Genomic DNA, 16,680 nt, shown 5'->3' with positions numbered 1-16,680 from the left:
ATTTAAAGAAGTTTTTTAGTTGCTTATCCATGCGTAAATTACCATCTCACACGTTTGTGTACTGGAACCACAACACATACACATAACCTGTGTCTGTGGTACCCGATCACGCACTGTTTCCTTCATAGTAGCCTGTCGCATTAATGCACGAGAAAGAATGAATTCAGTGGCTTCAGAGAAAATTAGGTATTATCTAATTTTTGAGTGCTTGACTTTGCAAGCCATATAACTCTGAAATGAAGTGACTTTTAATATATATGATTTATTGAAGTTCTTTGTGGTAACAAGGTAGCTCAGAATAAATTTGGGTAGATACCATATTCATTATGCACCATTACTATAAAATATGGGCATGCATTAGCTATAAAGGTTGAGATATTTTTATTTTCAAATCCATACCCTCTGAAGGTGATGATCCAACCTTCTTAATGGGAAAGCATTCATTTTAATGAGCCAAGAATAAGGTGAAAATGGAATCGTTACACACACTTTTTGAAAGCAGAAAATCAATGAACTTGTGACGGCTTAACGTCCTAGCAATTTGCCTATGCGTTATTGCTGGGGTTTGTTACTTTTCTGCAGTGCCAACGTGCTCATTAATTTATCTTCTCTTTGCAGTCTCCTCTCTTGGACTGATACAATGATCTCGCGCTTTGAGAAAAGACATATGGGTGATAACGTTATATTTTTAAGGGCAGAGATTGTTTGGAAGCAATAGGTAAGTACAATTTGCTGTGCTCTTGTAGGTGCTAATAGAGGCGTATTTACCAACGCGTTGCAGATCCGTGCCGTCACGGGCAGAGTCCTGTGGAGGCCTCTTTCAGGATCTACTATAAGACGTATCCATGTTGTCCTCTAAACGAGTTAGCTGTGTTTTATTTCCTTTGCACCTAAGCAGTGCTAAGTTTCATCCCACTGGTTCAGTTTCTGAAACTTTAAGGGTCTTACACAATGTCTGTTGCTTTACTTATAGCCTCTTGTGATTTGGTAGTATCGTCAGATTTGTTAAATATGAAAAGTATCGTTTTAGTGTGTATTCTCTTAGTTATTACGATATTATATGGTTTTGTTCCCCAAAAAGCAGCTCTTGAAGCATCTGTCATCTTTTCAGCTTGAAAATTATGACTGTTTTTTGTCTGTGGACTTTTAACCTTGGTTGTGTATCTTCCATATATTTTATCCAAATTTCTTTTGCAAATGCATCTCAGCTATCATTTTACGCTGCTGTTAATATTGCTGTGTGCCTAGGAGCTCAGAGGCTTTAATAAAACATATCGGTATTTGGCCTACTTCTTTCATCCTATACTGGCATTCATTTACACAACTCCACTGGACTCCGAAGTGTTATTTCTGGTCTAAAACAAGAAAGCAAATTAAGCGAATACATTTGCTGCATCCCTTCACGTACTTTTCATTTTCCAAGTGCTCTGCAAATATAATCGAGCAATTTGAATAAATATGGGAATGCTTATAAAAGATGACTAGATGCGTGAAATTATCTGGTTTATATTTTTTTTCATGTAAAGACAGGATTTTGTGTAGGATTTGTTGCACACCCAGATTTTGCACAGGTTTGGAGCCACACTGGAGTGGCATTTTCTGTAACCTGTAATTAGGAGTCCTTTGGGCTCTAGCGAGAAGTCCAGGGGAGTGTTGCAGGTAGAAATCGATAGCCAAGGCAACTCTTCACATCTGCCAACCTGAAATGCTGAATTTTTGCATCTAGCAAAGTGGAAAACACATATATGTCAGCAACAGAGATTTCTGTTAACATCAATATTATTGCTCTCTTCAGCTGCACATTAGGAACCGAGTAGGTTTACAATACCTTGATAGCAACGCAACTTAAACTGTTGAAGATTAACAGGGAGGTGGCCAGGCATGGGAGGAAATGCTCAGTTTAGCCAACGCTACGAAACTTGGCTAAATCGTCTCTGAAAACCTGAAGAAAAAATAGCAGCAAAAGCTGACAAACATCTTGGCGCAGAGATGAGCAAGTTTTCGCAGCAGGTATTGTTGCCTGGTCTGTCCACGCTCAGAATAACACCCTTTTTTTTCTGCCCTTGATTGCCGAGGCGCATGTGGGCACAGGACACAGAAAGGGCTGTGAAAATGCCCGAGTACCCCACAGGCGGCTCGTTATGGAAGCTCTTAATCATTTATCTGCATTAGAGAAGAGGATTAGATAACCAGAAACTAATTGGACAGTAGCCATTCAGCCTTATATAAGCTGCATATGGATGGACACAGCTTTTGCAGGCGCGAGAAATCACCGAGGAAATTTAGCTTTTGCTAGGGAGGTAGCTGGTGACTCACCTTTCTAAATCGGTGGACTCGAGGGAAACTTTCCAAAAGGAATGAGGAATGGCTCAGGCTCTTCCTATATTTCATCAGGAATTTAGGAATGGGCCCCGCGAGGCAGAAAATATCCCCGAACCCTGCATATTTCCTGCATGAAAAGGTTTTTTTGAAGTTGAAATGGGTATTTCTTTTTTCCCATTTAAATGAGATTAATGTCAAAAAGCGTATGACGGTTTGAGTTTTGCCTGGCTTTCAAGTAGCTGTTTTGCAGACATCTCCAGAATGTCAGCTTGAGAAAGCTACAGATGAAAAATGAAAATTGCTATGTACAATTCCTCAGGATAAAAAGCAGAGATACTGCCTGAACTGTACGCCTCCATCAGTTTGAGAAAGCAAAATATGGACTTGGGGGAATGAGAGCTAGCAGAGCATTTCTGAAATGTTTACAAAAGCTTCCCTCGGAAAAGGTTTCACCATCTGATATCCAGGGTCAGACGCAACAGGAACCCCTGGAGAAGATGCTAGCGCTTGTCCTTTGATTGAAACGTTAATGAGCTTTGTGATTAAGACCCTCACACGTAACAGGGGTTAGTTCATCTTTTTCTGGCATTCCTTTGCACCCTTTGTTTATTAACACAGTTAATTAGCTGCAGAATATAGGACTTGGACCCTAAGTGTGCTGGATACCTGGTTCTCACTGACTCCGGGACAGATCGGGGACCAAATAACTTTTGGGGGTTGAGTCCAAAAACCTGTTATTGGCAGCCAGCAATGTACTGCCTGTGTGGGGTGGAAATGCAGCCTCATTAATATTGGGTTGTTACCAGGCCTAGAAAACCGATGGCATTCCCAAGCATCCCGGGGGAAAGGATAACTCAGCGTTTAGGAAACACTCTGCATTGCTGCTTAGTCTTGTCTATAAATGAATCTTGATAACGCCCTTTTGGGAGTCTGCATTTTAGGAAAGGTTTTGAGGTTGGTTTGTCATTTGTTAATATTCTGTCCTTCAGCAGAAATTATGACAGATGGAAAAGCAGTCGCAACAGAACTTGCCCTTGTATTTAAATATCGCTAATGTGTGCCAGAATCTTTATAATACAGGGTGTATTCGGAGACCTATTAGGCTTTGATTTATGAATTAGAAGCTAGAAAATAATCCATTTCAGCAGCATTCAGTTTATAGACACGGATGGTTCATTACAGTGAACACTGTTACGTTCATTATGCATCACAAAGTAACGTCATTTATTTAGGACGGGTGGTTTTTTTAACCAACTAAAATAGTAAAATATTTTATTAACCTCTAAAACGCCTTGAAACTGGAGATGTAGTCAGATTTATTTCTGAAGCAGGAAGTAACCAAGTTAAGTTGAACTAGTTCAGTGCGGTGAGTAAACACACAGATGTGTATAAAACCTGAGTACACGTCACGCCTAGAGGCTGATCCCAGGTGTTTTATTAGGGGCGGCTCTAGGTAAGCGTGAGGGAGTCAAAGTACATAAAAGAGTCTCATTAAACATATTGATGAATTTGAGCAAACCATAGGACTTCATCCTTGTCCCCCTATTTCCTAGCGTTATTTTCTGTAGCAGAAATGGACTTTACTATGGGAAGTAAACTCGGATCAGAGAGTAAGCGACTGATGGATAGAGCTTGGCATGCCTTTTAAAAGTAATTTCTAAATTGGAAAAAAATAGCTAATATTTCGCAGAGGGACAAAGAATGGTGATGTCTGAACCGCCTGCAGACCAAAAATTCAGAAAATAACTTTCATTTTGGGGCAACAGAGACTTTTTTTTTTTTTTAAGGTTTCAAAATGTTTCATGTTGATTTTGACCACTTAAATTGCATGTAACAATAACAATAATAAAGAAAACTGTCCCAAAATGTCAAGAGGGAAGACAATTTCAAACCAGAGCAGAAAAATTTTTCATTTCCAAATGCCTAAATGGAAAATACATCTTTTAAACAGGCATAGTTTTACTGAATATAGTGTTTTTTCCGATTTGGTTTTAACTTATAAATTGGGAAATAGATTTAAACCCTGGCTTTATATTCTGCAATAACAACTTCTATGTCAAAAAGTAAAGGTAAGCAAGACCTGCTGTGCCTTGGCTGTGATGTACCCGTTGAAACTACGGAATCCACGAATATGTTCGTGTGAGATGAAAACAGGGAGACCTTGAGGCAGGCTGGTTTCTTTAGCAAATTCCTGGGAAAATATGCTTTGGCTTCAAGGTGCAAATGTATCATCCAGTATTAATGCGTATGCCCTGTTGTAATTGCTACAGGTCAAACGCACGCACGTTGTGGAGATAAGCACCATGCATTTCTACAGGGACATTGATCACAGTAGTTGCTGCTGCTATAAATTGGCATGAAATGTCATTGGATCGCAGAGATCGTTTGTCATTTTAATTCCTGAGTTTGCATCCCATGCATTGCAATCCTCTCCTGCCCCCGAGAACAGCAACCTGTAAGCAAACTGAGAGCAAATTCTGAATTGGATCTGTACATTCAACACCAAGAGCTACCATTTAAAACAGCCTTACCATTTTTACACGAATTCATGATACCTAACTTCAGGCTTGCAGCTTCAAGAGGTATCAGAGTCTAACCCCACCTCACAAATGACTTATCTGTGGGCATAGTTCTGGCCAAAGAATGAACAGCAGCAATCATTCCCAGATCAGAGTGGTCCATCCAAGAAGCTTCCTAAGCCAAAGCAGCAAGAGCAGAGAGATTTTTGATCCCATGGATGCTTCCCGATAAACCTTTTCTGGTGGAATGGGCTGTAGAGGTAGGACCGTTTTTTATGGTAGGTTCTATTTCGAATTGTTGAGCAGCACTTGTACAGCCTATAGCTATAGCAGCAGAGGTGGGCAACCTCCCCTCCTTTCATACCATGTGTATAGAGTGTTCCTTTTTCTTTTTTGTCTGTTTGAAGCTCTAGAGAGGGCAGATCTGTAACTTTATTCTTGTGTGAGCTGGAGATAGAAATGATAAGTGAAAATGGAAACATCTCTCTCCTGGAGTGCCAGCCTGGTGCTCTCTCTCGAGCAGAGCATCTCTGAGTGCTCCTTTGGGCACCATCGATGCTGCTTCTGGGGAACGTTTCAGTTTGCACAAGGTAACCCCGAGCAGTCAAACAATAAAATCTGCCTGAGCTCATTCTTTTTGTTTGCACTGCTAATGCTCCTGTGCAGCCAATTTCTTACCTTTCTCTTGGTGGGAAGAGATTCGGTTTCTCCTTGTTCCTGTTACCTGGAGTGACACAGATCACCTAGCCCCTCCCCACCTGGCTTTGGTAGGCTGTGTTCGCAATTACTGCTTCCACGCCTTTTGTCTGGCTGCTTTGGAAGGAAACTTTAAATCATTCTGTTTGTGAGGCAGAAACGTCAAAGCTGCATTTTGCCAACTTTATGTACTTTGTGTGCTTTCCTGTGTCGGAGTCTGACGGATATAATCTCACCTGTCATCTGCCCGGTGAGCTGCATGGAGGGAGGGATGGTCTGTCTCACCACTTTGTCTTTGTCTCAGACTCTCACGGATCAAGTGGAAAAGAAACACCTTATTTCTGTGATCCTTGAAGTTCTTGAATATCAATCAGCTGGAAAGATCAAAGCAAATTATAAGCACTCGCTCTGGCACAACTGTGTTGTGGATAAGGAGCGTATCCTTGGAGCTGCATTGCTCCAAGAGCTGACAGAGATCAGACCGTGACCACAAAAATACCAGAATGGTCTCTGATCCCCTTCTGGTACCATGGCGTGAGCAATCAGCTGGTGTTTTACTGCGCACAGATTGCTTCCCCTCACCGTGGCCTCGCTGCCCCGTTTACAAGCCTGGAGCAAACTTCATACTTGTGTGTATGAGCGTGGGCTGAATGCAGGATGCAGGCTTAATAACCCTGCTGAACCCTTTGCTTCGTCTGGTTCAACAGTGTAAGATAAAAAAAAAAAGATAGTCTTAAACATCCTTATTCCTGTACAAGCACGTAGCTGAGTTGTAGCCGCCTCATCTCTCATATAAAAAAGGCTGTAGGAGTGTCATAGAGGGAAGCAGTCACTTTAACCATGAATACCTGAAAGATGGATGGCATTAAAAATATCGGTGGGAAGAGATGCTGTGCTATAGTGTAGGCTTTTAAAAGTTGGAACAACTTGTACAGCTGGGGCTAAGTACAAAGACGCGAAGTTTCAAGGGTTTAAAATTTTGCCGCAAGGACGGAACGCAGATCTGGGAATGCCGGTGAAAAAGAAAGTGATTTTTTTCACTGAGGGAAGCACAAAGCGTTTCCTAGCCGCTTGGCCTGTGGGTGGGTACCAGGTTATCTCTAGACACATCAACTTTGCCGTTACCTGAGTGGTTAATGTTCAGCAGCAGCCTGTGTCTCGGACTGCAGCACAGGGGAGAACCCGTGCGTGGGGAGATGAGGGAGACGGTTAGATTCCATTAATGACTTGGTCATTAAAAAATTTGTAGCTTATGCACCGTACCAGATTTTCCCTGGATTTAGTCTTTGCTGTCTCTTATTTAATCCTTGCAGAATAGTGTACTGATCCATTTCTTCCCTGTGAAAAAATCAAAATAAAAAAATTGCACTTTAATTTGCATAAATTGGTCTAGAAATCTAATTTAATCTAAAAAATGAGGTGATGAAGAAGCATGCGAGGAGGATAGAGAGAAGATGTCTTTTTCCCCCCTTACGTCTGTGATCAAAGTAACACAGTCTGCGTGTCTGCTACAAAATCCCCCAAAAGCCATTGAGACCACTTTCCTTCCCACTGCGGATGTCAAGGATATTTGTTTCAAGTGAGACTGATCTATATTTTTTATAAGAGTGTGAAGTAATTGATTTTAATTAAACCCTGCTCTACTCGGAGCATGAATGAGCTCATTAGCTATTTTCCAATGAGTCCATCCTTTTCTAAATGTCTTATGCCATCAATAACAAGGAAATTGCTTGTTTTCAAATTATTGAACTAATTTACTACATACCTTTCTTAAAACTAAGACTCTTTATACTCCTGTCTGCATAGGCTGAAACATATTCAAGTGAATGTCTGCTCTGGCTGTTTTAAAATTATTTTTAAATGCCTAGTGGCCATATTTAAAATCCATAAGATGAAAATATATGACAAAAGATGCTTTATATGATGTCTCTGCTGGCACCGCTAACATATAGCTCACAGAAAAGCTTTGAGATAACAAGGTCATTTCTCAATGCAATGTTTTGTAAGGTTTTAAAGGCTGCAAGACTATTGCCAACTCTCTTTTTAAGAAAAAAAATAAATCCGCTGCACTTGATCGTTTTCAGAATTGTTTGCAGACACCTTTTTTTTTTTTTTCAAATGGTTTCTGTTGGCATTCACAAGATCAGATACAGATTAGCCCTAACTGGGTGGTTCTGCAGCAGCTCTTTCCTCAGCAGAATCCGTATCCTTGCAGAGAAAAGTGGGGAGGGCTGTTTCCAGTGGATGTTCTTGAGGTCCCTCTCCATCAAAAAAGAAGTTAACGTTTGCTGCTGATCAAGCAATGAACAGTGTGCATGAAAAGGATTAGGTCAAAATTCCTGAAGGAGAAAGTTTCAAAGGTTTAAACTGATTAATGCTTGAATTTAGTCCCCAGAGCTGTGTAAACATAACCTGTGAGCATAACCGAGCACCTGCGATTGTTGCAAGATTTGACAGAACAGGCGTGTGATTTTTCAATGCCTCGCACAAGCGTGATGCTCTTTTTAGTTGATTTTTCAGGCGGTCTTCAGGCTGCATTTTCCACAACTGTTGTCATTCACTCACTAATTGTATTTTATTTTCTCTTGGGAGAAAGGTGACTCGTGTCTTTAGTTATCAGCTGATGGGGCAGCTCCACTATGCAACTCTCTGTATTGCCACAGTCCCGCCTGGGGCAATAATCCTGCCCCTATACAGGCAGCAGTGTATTTTTCATTCAGTTCACTGCAAACGGGAACAGACCTGCTTTTACGGATAAAGTGTAATTCTACCAAACAAGATTTCATTTACCCCTGGGTTTCATCCCTATGATTTTGGGCTCAAAGGAATTACCTGTTACAAATCCAGTTTCAAACAGAAACGTCAAATACGCAGAAAACTGTTTCTTCACTTTTGTGTCCAGCGGGGGGTGATCTGATGCCTTTTCATATGAAAGATCATTGTTCTGTGGAAATGTACATCTTGGGTATTGGATTATGTACCTGCCAGCTCCTGTCCAAAGAGGGTGGGGGAGAAGCAGAGTTTCCCTGGATGACATCTAAAGAGGAATGCAGGTGTCTAAACCCAGATGTAGGAGGTCTCTTTGGCTGAGAGTCACCTTACATGAATAAACCTAGCCCTCTGACAGGGAGGCATTTGGCCTGCCTCCATCTACGAGTATCCAGTAGATAATGACAAGGACTTTGAGAAGACAGTTCTCCCTATCCTAGAAAAGACTGCGGACACTGGTGGGCTGTAATGCCCTCTGAGGATGTCCATCTCTCTTAACTGGTAAGAGATAGACTCCAGACAGTGAGACTGGACTGAAAGTGCCCCTTACAGATGACTAAATCTAATGGAAATCCTATTTTGGGAGGCCCAAACTGCAGTCTGGGAGCTCTCTGCTAAGTGAGGTAACTGTTTTCCCTATGGATTGGCAATTTAGGAAAGCCATGGGTTCACGGCTGTCCCACGGTAAGCAGGCAGGCAGGCACTGGTCGTGCTGCTCTGGGCAATGCTGGGGTTCACGTGGCACCGGTGTCTGAGTAGCTCTAGCCTGGCTCTACGCAACCCTGACATACTGATGCAACTGGCCCTTGTATAATAGACATCTTCATTTTGGAAACCCGGCTGTTGAGGTAAAGAGAAGGAGGGAAGAGGTTATCAGTACTTGCCCTATGTAAGATATTCTTATGGTTAAAGACCTTGTCAAAGCAATGCCTGACCTTCCTTGGCAGGGGAAGGAGTCAAACCCACGCTAATTTTCCAGGAGCATGCGCTAACCACCAGGCTAAGGCTTAATATCAGCTTTCCTGTGCCTTCCCTTTTCCATTGACCACCGAAATAACCCAAAGTGATTTCTGCTGAGATTATTAAAGAACAGCAGCAAACATTCAATACGTAGGGTTTGAGGCAACATAAGGGATTAACATGAACTTTTTGAAAGGTGAAGCTGTAATCATTATATTCCCTGCATTCAATTGATACTGCTGCCAGTAGCAATCTGAATTTTTTTAGCTCGTTGTAATTTTGTGTTCCTCTTTCAATTTTGCTGGTGGTAATTTTCTTAATGTATTGTATTCAGCTGAAGACTGTACTTGCACGGGGGAAAAAATTCTTTTCGAAAGTACACAACCTCGTATTCTTATTTAGTTTGGAGGCATCGTTAATTGGTTTGTTTTAAAGTGGTGTTTTTCAACAGATTTCAGTTAACATACTAACATTTTCGACTACTTTTCCTCCCCTTTGTTTTCTCTCATTCCTTTACGATCACTCGGTTTCATGATCAGTGACTCATTTCTCATGTTTCCAGGGGTCCATAATCACATCATGCAGCCCACCTTTTTTCTCACCTTGCTCTCTATTCTCTCAGAACTAACTTTATTCTTCTTCGTGATTCAAAGTATGAGTCTTCAAAAGATTTTTTTTTTTAAAAAAAGGGGCAGGGGAGAGGCGAGCTAAAGGAAAATGGTACATCCACAGGCAATTGTAGAGGAAGGTCTGGGGAATCTTTCAAATTTGCTTTTGCAGTTTTCTAAAGGTTGAAATTAAAGAAGTACTGGGCTAAGCATCAGGTAAAGGCTCGTAAGGCTTTGCTCTTTACGTGAATGTAGTTTTGAGCCTACTCACTGTAAGCTGCCAGTTTGTTCGCTTCCTGATGGACTTGTGAATTCCAGCCTCTCAGGCTGAAGGAATCCTCACCATGACATAGGGTACCCCGGCAGAACTGCCATTTTTCAGCACTTGTTATAACAAGCAGCGACTTGGAGGCAAATTTTTCCAACTCCCCGAAGTCCCAACATCAGCATTCTTTCCCCTCTTCCCTGTAGTCGCATCTGAAACGGGAAGTTTAATAATTGAGGCTCTTCACTTTCTGGTGGCTATGCTGCGGTTCCTAAGGGACAGCTGCGTGCTCAGCGGCACTTTCCCCTCAAATTCTGAAGAATAATTTATGGCTGTCAGCGTCTGGGGACTGAGGCATTTTTGATTCATGCCAGGATGACAGAAAAGCTGATACCTGTGTCTGACTCATTTCACAGCTCGGCGAGGCCACAGGTACCTATCCTGAAGGTTGCTATTCAAATCACACCACAGAGCACTAGATTAGATGCCAAGGATGGTGCTTATTAAGGAAGCCGCGAGATCCCTTCGCAAATAGAAGCTCAGGGTAAGCTGCAACAAAAGGTGTGAGAGAGAACAAGGAAAATTGCACGGACAGCCCCTTACAGCCTGTATGGGTCGCTTCCTTGTTAATCTGAAAGTACTAAACTAATTGCAAATTAAAGCTTAAACGCATTCCCTTTGTGGTGACACGAGTTCCATGAGCAGAAACGATGAAAGTTTCAGCAAACACTGTTTCTCTCTGTAGAAAAGAGCTTCATCTGTAATGAAATCTTGCCAGTAGGACGGGCCAACAGTTCGGTAGCTGACACTGGAGTCCAGACGCAAAAGCACTTTATTTCCTCTGGGGAGACGAGGTACATGATTTGTTCCTCTCATCTCTACAGATCATCGGTTGTGTATGCAATTAGATGCACTTGCCTAATTGTGTCTGATCTTGAGCAAAATTTGTGGAAGTTTCACTGTTGTTTAAAATGAATTTAAAATGGATGCTAAATCCCAGAGAAATCTTTGGTTTTGAAGCACTTTAGCTGTTTTCTCTGGAAACTGAAGGAACGTATTCTGTCATTTGGCATGATCTTTTTCAGTCATTTTGGAGTTTTTTGATAACATATTCTTGTCTGGTTTTCTCACAATGTAGTAAATCATGGGTGGCCCCGAAGTCAGGCTGTTGTTACAAAGAAATAAACACCTTTCTGCAGGAATGTTTAAAAAAAAAAAGTATAGTTTTGCTGACCAATTCAGTGAATTTTGAGTAGACACTGTGGCCTGGGTGTATTTATATAAAGAAAATGTTGATAAGAGATGATTGCTGCATGCAGAACTGAAGCTGACTTAGAGATAGAAGTGAGACACTCCTCATGAAGAATATTGAAATTGGAGACAGATTCACGTTGTACAACAGGGAGTGTTTTTCTGTTCATTGTCATGGTGACTATGTTTTCAAATACATTGTATCTGAATTAGGGGTGTAGGTAATATTAAAACAATTTAAAGTACAAGGAACAATATACTTCCAGTAGCATCACACCCACATCATGAATGCATCTGGTCACGGAGGAGCACCAACTTTTAGAAGTCTGATGCAAAGACAGTTCATAGCTCCAAGGTTCATCGCAGGTTCTCTGCACATTCAGCTCGAATTTCAGTTTGGTTTGTGTTTGGTTTTGTTTGGTTTTTAATTTATTATTTTAAATTTAAGATTTACATAAAATCTAAATTCTTCACCTCACTGAGTGGTTCCACCAGACAAAGCTCTGATAATGTTTATGCACTAACCCACCTCTACGAACCTCTCAACTGAGGAAAAGTGGCAAACAGCCGTGCAAGTTTCATTGGTTCCAACTACATGTTTGCCTTCAGACTCATTCGTGGACTCAGGTGGACTGTGACTGCCTGTGAAATAAAGTTTAAGGAATTAACTTCAAGAGCAAGCAGTAGGGTCAGGAGAGAGAAAATTAATTGACACGGACCAATTGAATTGGAAGAACTTAAAGACCCGGAGAAGAAACACCGATTCAGCCTGAGTAAAGCATGCTTTCTTGGGTTAAAATTGTTTTCTTATGAGCTTCATAAAAGAGGACAAACCAGAACACCCACAGCTGAATTCTGAAATAGTATAGTTCGTGCTATGAAGCAGGGGTGGGAGGAGATGACGATGCTCATAGGCAGGTAATGACCAATATAGAAAATATAAGGAAAGCACAAATAGCAGGTTAAAGAGCTCTTCAAATGGAAGTGTAACGCTTTGGCTGGAAAAAGAATATTAATACGTTGCCTTTGTTTAGTCTTTAAGGAAAGTTAAAATCATATGAAATCTAAGTCTAATAGCAAGTCTACTAATTAGAGCAACTGTGAAAATATCAGTTGGGAGAGCAGAAGGAAACAAAAACATGGATAAGTCACGAAACATAACAGCGAAGCTGAAATGCAAGAAGGTGTCCCAGATGGAGCATTGTTTCTTTCCCCGTGCGTTGCATCTGGTGCTGCAGACACACATCAAGATAAAATGTAGTGAATTGAAGTCAGGCATTTGTCTGGCAGTCTGCACGATCTGATTGCGAAGACTGATTAGGGATTAAATCCTTCTGACAACTGAACCACTTAATATCAGAGATTTCATAAGGTAGAAGGCTCAGGGCAACTGGACTGTGGAACAATTAGTTTTTCTTTTGGTAGAAAAACAAAAATAAAAAAGCACTGAAAAGCCCCAGCGTGTTCATTGCAGGTAGCATATTTTTCGTTTGCTTAGTTGAAAACTTACCTTCCTTGCAGAATTAAGCATTGCCCCTAAAAATAAAGCATTTGGAGAGGAGGAAGGAAGCAGGCAGGCAGACGAGGAAGAGTGAATTGAGTTTTAACTGGCTTCAAAATGCCTTGAAATTATTTCTCTGAGAAAAGTTTTGTCACTTCTTAGCAATTATTGAAGCAGCTCAGAGGTAGATTTTATAACAGGTGATGCTTAGAAAAAGTTGACATCTACCAAACTCTGATGTGAAACTGGAACCAGTCTCTGGAGCTGAAAAACTTCTTGACAGGACAGTTTGGGGTTCAGATTCATAGCTAGACCCTCTTTCTAGGTTTAACTAAGTGCGATAACTCACAATAATTTTTCATTTTTAAAGATTCCTTGAACTTCTTACTCTTCCTCTCAAAGTTACGCACAGAAAGCCAGAAGAAATGGAAGGAAATTGCTTTTCAAATGTGAAAGCATCAGTGATAGTAGAGGTCAATCTATATGATTAGCAAGCTTCCGAAAGTAAGGTCTACATTTCAAATCATCCTTGTTTGTCAGTGTGTTCTCAGTTTATTTTTCCCTTAGGTCCGATTAAGTCTGAGCTAATTCATCTAGAATTGCACCAGAATGACCAAAATAAGTGATTGTTTTGCATAACAAAGCTGGTAATTAGTATAATTCTAGAGATAATATTAGTATCAGCAGCAGTGAATATCTCTGTGGGATGTACAGCCAAATTGGGACTATCTGGAGACACCTCCCTTCAGCAATGTTACCCTGACTAGCTCTATTGTCTTGAAGCTCTTCTGGTGGTAACTTCTCCCTCGGTCTTGAGCAGCCACAAGTTCTTCAGATCCATAACAGCGGCAGCTTTTCTTGAACAAGCTTGGCCAGCGGCAGGTAGTCAGCCGTTTGTGCTTCTCAGCAGTCAGACCGGTATCGATTGGGTAGCCTGAAGCTGCCATCAAAACAGCTTGGTTATCTCTGTCCCCAGTGCGTTTGGTGTTCTGCCTCCGTTATCGCTCTGGGTGCCGCGGTGGCACTTTGCTCCGTTTTCAGGCTCCCTTCTGCATGCAGCGGGGCTACGCTGAAAGTAACGCCTGGAGTTGTGTGCTGAGGTCACAGTCTCGCTAGTCATTTTAGAGATTAAAAACATATTTTCTAACTCACAGTGTCAAATAAAATGCGAGTCTAGAACCAGCTGTGCTGGGTAACCATCCGACTTGTTTCCAATGACCTGCTCGTTGCTGTTGGAGCAGACAGATCTGTGTCTTTTTTATTTTTATTGATTTTTTTTCAAGGTAACAATGCTGCCCACAGAAATTTGGAAACATTGACTTCCAGAGGCGAACTGCCCCAAAGGCACCTTAAGAGCTACAGTGAAGGCATGAAGCGATGGACACCTTCTAGATCCTCTGCAGCCAAGGCCTTATTCTTCAGCAGCTTCACAGTGTCTTGACGGCACTGGTAGGACCAGGGTTGGGTCAGCAGACACAAAGTAGAGGTGGCAGATATTTTCTGGGCTGTGGAGCTGGGATGGGCAGGTGGTATTTGCACGTGTAAATTCCTTCAGATTCTACTCACATCTCAAAGAAAAGCTAAGAACCCAAACATTAATTATTGAACAGACTAACGTTTCCTTTGAATAAGCAGTTTAAAACAAATCATCCAAGAATCTCAGGGGGGTTGCTACAAGAGTCCTTTGAGGGTCACATACCTACTTTCTACATGTAAGGAAAGCACAGGGACCAAAAACTTCATGCTTGCCAGCACTTATAATTTTTTTCTGGGTTCTCTGAATTGGCTGAGGTCTAATTTTACTTTCTCTCACTAGCTAGTATTTGAGTTTCTGGCTTTTTCAGTTTAGCATAATTTTTAGTTAGCAAATACATGACAAATTTCCTTGTGGACTGGCTGAAACTTGGCTTGACCTTGGTTAACTGTTCGCTATTTCCCAAGACATGGAATATAATTTAATCATGAATTTTATAATGAAAATTGCCAAGAGGATCTCATGTAATGAATTATTTACTAGTATAAATGTTTTCTGTGCAAATGAGAGAGGTGATTTAAAAAATTTAGTTCCTCTGACCCCTGCATCAGTTTAGAGTATTTGAGGGACCGACATAAGCAAACTCTTTTTTTGACATCTTCTTTCTTAGCAGACAAAGGATGCCATCATCTTCATCTCTTGCTCCAAGATTTCTGGGGTCTCACATCTCAGAGGGGAAATGAAAAATCTATTATAGTTTCCGTGTCATAGTTGGGTAGTGATAGACATAAGGAAAATTTTCTATGAGTAAGCGAGTGAAATTCTGCAACAGATTTCCCAGGGAAGTGGCGGAGTTTCTATTAGCTGAGGTGCATAAGAACAAGTTAGACAAACACCAGCAAATGCTTACAGTGCTCTCCGGGACTCCTTTCTTCTCCGTCCCTGCAGTGCTTTGTACAGTAGAGTCTTAGCCTGTAGACGGAATTCCCGAGTTTCACTGGAAATGATAAATTTTAATTGCAGTGAGGACGATCTCTTGCTGTGCAAGTACACAGTAACAAGCGAAAGGCGTCCCATTAGGTTGAAGCACTGCTAAAATGTAATCGCAATATTCACTGTTAGATATCCCATCCCCCAAAACAATATATTAAATCAGCAGTAGGTTCAATCGGAGAAACATTCACACAAAACCGTGTCCCAGCCATGGTTTTTGTGTATGTGCTTTTGTAAAGGACTTGCTAAAGCCGAACTTCATTGGGGAAAATTATTTTCTTGCAAGTTGAAAGTATGACTGTCAGTGGACTGAATAAGAGAGTGCCAAGCAACTTGAGGGCACTGCAGTGCCTCTAGGTCTCATCAGATAAATTGGGGAAAGGGAGAATCTGGCTGGCTATCATTAGCAGTTTCTCACTACTAAAGCCTATTAATCTCTAAAGGAGAACCGTAGCACTAGAGATACCCAGGTAGGGGTTGGGCAAATTAAGAGGAAAACGTGCTGTAAAGAATATTTTTTTACTGGAAGAGAGATGGCCAGGACAGTTCCCATTATCCTCGTGTAGTCTGTTTTTCTATATATTTCTGTAAATAAAAGGGATGGCTTTATCTATAATTTATATATAACTATAGTACATAAAAATTACCTGTGTCTACTTTATAAGTACTGCGAGAATAATGCGCTGTTTTTCACTGCAGCTACTATCTTCTTGATATTTCTAGGGCAGACTGTGCCACCCAGCAAAATTTACTTATAACGCACTCAAACTAACCCAATAACATCAAACAAAACCTCACAAATCAGGCAACAACATCAAACAGAACCTCACAAATAACCAAAAAAGCACCAGCTTTAGAGTTTCAGTCAATAGCATAACTGGGTCGTTATCCAGTTCTTCCTATATGTAGGCTTGTGGACATGGCTTTAATATCATTAAGTGTTGTAGATAGAGGAAGAACGGTACTTTATAAAGCACGGGATGAGTGCACAGTATTGAATACACTTTCAAAATATACATATATTGCAAAATATTTACCATTCTGCCTTTCAGTTTTATTGCAGAAATTTTACAGCGGAAAGTTCAGCTGTTTTTTCTGGACCAGCAGCTGAATTCTGTTCTCTCAAGTTGGAATCAGTTTGATTTTTCCTGAATTTGTGGTATTATCAATGGGTACAGGTGTACCGACATAATTAGGTGTAATAATAACCCAACATAATAATCAAAATAATAATAGCCCTGGATCTAGCTGACAGACCCATGGAGCTGAGCTGGCCCCGGAACGATGAACTGAAATTTCTACCACAGATTGTTCTACAAATT

The 16,680-nt window shown here is 41.0% G+C and overlaps 1 long non-coding RNA gene across 3 annotated transcripts in view; it reads left to right on the top strand.

Annotated features, from left to right (window-relative positions):
* LOC134517938 (uncharacterized) overlaps positions 1-16,680 on the top strand; it is a 159,855-nt gene that overhangs the window by 91,127 nt on the left and 52,048 nt on the right. For all 3 annotated transcript variants that reach the window (XR_010071769.1, XR_010071767.1, XR_010071768.1), the window contains exon 2: positions 619-718. This is a non-coding gene — a long non-coding RNA (uncharacterized LOC134517938). The remainder of the gene's footprint in view (positions 1-618; positions 719-16,680) is intronic.

The sequence above is a fragment of the Chroicocephalus ridibundus genome, chromosome 6 (genome assembly GCF_963924245.1).
Source record: "Chroicocephalus ridibundus chromosome 6, bChrRid1.1, whole genome shotgun sequence".
NCBI lineage: Eukaryota > Metazoa > Chordata > Aves > Charadriiformes > Laridae > Chroicocephalus > Chroicocephalus ridibundus.
The sequence above is the reverse complement of the archived record's forward strand: the minus strand, read 5'-3'. Positions and strand labels throughout refer to the sequence as shown.